Here is a 1,647-nt window from a genome sequence, read left to right as displayed (position 1 = left end):
AAATCTGGGGATGTCTGTCATTCCACCATGTTTCCTCATGTTTTTTCTTTTTAATGAAGTCCCTCCAACATTTTCTCTAATACTGGCTTGGTGGTGATGTATTCCTTAGCTTATTATTTTTTATTTTTTTATTTTTGTCTGGGAAGCTCTTTATCTGTCCTTTGACTCTAAATGATAGCTTTGCTGGGTAAAGTATTCTTAGTTGTAGATCCTGAGTTTTCAACACTTTGAATACTCTGTGCCAAGCGCTTCTGTCTTGAAAAGTTTCTTTTGGGCAATTGGTTGCCGGTCTTATGGGTGTTCCCTTGTAGGTAACCAAATGCTTTTCTGTTGCTGGTTTTAAGATTCTCTCTTTGTATTCAACCTTTGGCATTTTAATTATAATGTGTCTTGGTGTGGGCCTCTTTGGGTTCATCTTGTTTGGGACTCTCTGAGCCTCCTGGGGTCGTATGTTTATTTCCTTCACAGGTTAGGGAAGTTTTCTATCATTATTTCTTCAAATATATATTCAATTTCTTGCTATCCCCCTTCAGGTACCCCTATGACACAGGTGTTTTTACCCTTAATTTCTTCCTGCAGGATCCTTAAATTGTTATTATATTCTTGGTTACTTTTTTCTTTTCATTCTCATTGGGTATCCTTGGCTTCTTCATCTTCTATATTGGTGGTTTGATCTTTTTCTTCCTCTACTCTGCTGATTCCCTCTAATATGCTCTTCATCTCAGATAATGTAGTCTTCATTTCTGACTGGTTCCCTTTTATATTTTCCATTACTATTTTTATGTTTTACATCTCTTTAAGTTCTCACTGAGTTTATCTAGACTTTTCTTAATTTCATTGAGCATCTTTATAACCAGTGTTTTGAACTCTGCATCTGTTAGATTGCTTGACTCCACTTTTCCTTGATCTATGTTCTCTTCTTTCATATGGTTTCTGCTTCTCGGTCTTCCCACTTGACTGCCTTTCTGTGTCTGTTTCTATGTAATGATCAAAGCTTCTTAGTCTCCCTGTTTTATTAGTGTGGCTTTGTGTAGTAGATGTCCAGAGGCACAGTCCTGAGATGGGTTCAGCTGCAGGCCAAGTTTAACCCTGGCTTGTGCCAGTCCAGGGCCATCTGTTAAGATTCAGCAAGCAGTCCACAGATACTGTGCTTATACTTGCCTCAAGAAGCCATACCAGAAACTGAGGTCAGCTGCCACCAGTGTAAGTCTTGGCACTGCTCAGCAAGGGGCACAGGACTCACCGAGGACACAACTTAATGTGGCTTGGGTGGGGCTGCAAGTTGTGGGAGGTGGAGTTTCAGGGGATCCTCTGGGCAGAGCGACCTCTATTATCCAGTTTGACGATGTCTCACCTAAGGTGGCGTTGCATCCACACACTAGAGGTGGGGAAGGCTCAACAGAGAAACAGTGGATACACTTCTCCTTGAGAGGAAACCTCGCCTTTGGCCCTCAGTCCGACATCTCAGAGTCTCCCTGTAAGTCCCTGATGACCCTAGCAGCCGACCTGGAGCTTGTGCTCAGAGTGGGCAGGGAGTCCAGTCATGAAAACAGCCCCATTAAGAGGCGTCTGCAGCTGCAGTTTGCAGCTGCCATAGCCTCTGTCCTACTCAGCCCTTCGGGACTGGGTAGCTTCATGTCTTCACCT

This window comes from Pteropus alecto, unplaced genomic scaffold (genome assembly GCF_000325575.1).
Source record: "Pteropus alecto unplaced genomic scaffold, ASM32557v1 scaffold837, whole genome shotgun sequence".
In the NCBI taxonomy this organism is placed as follows: Eukaryota; Metazoa; Chordata; class Mammalia; order Chiroptera; family Pteropodidae; genus Pteropus; species Pteropus alecto.
Note: the sequence above shows the minus strand (reverse complement) of the source record.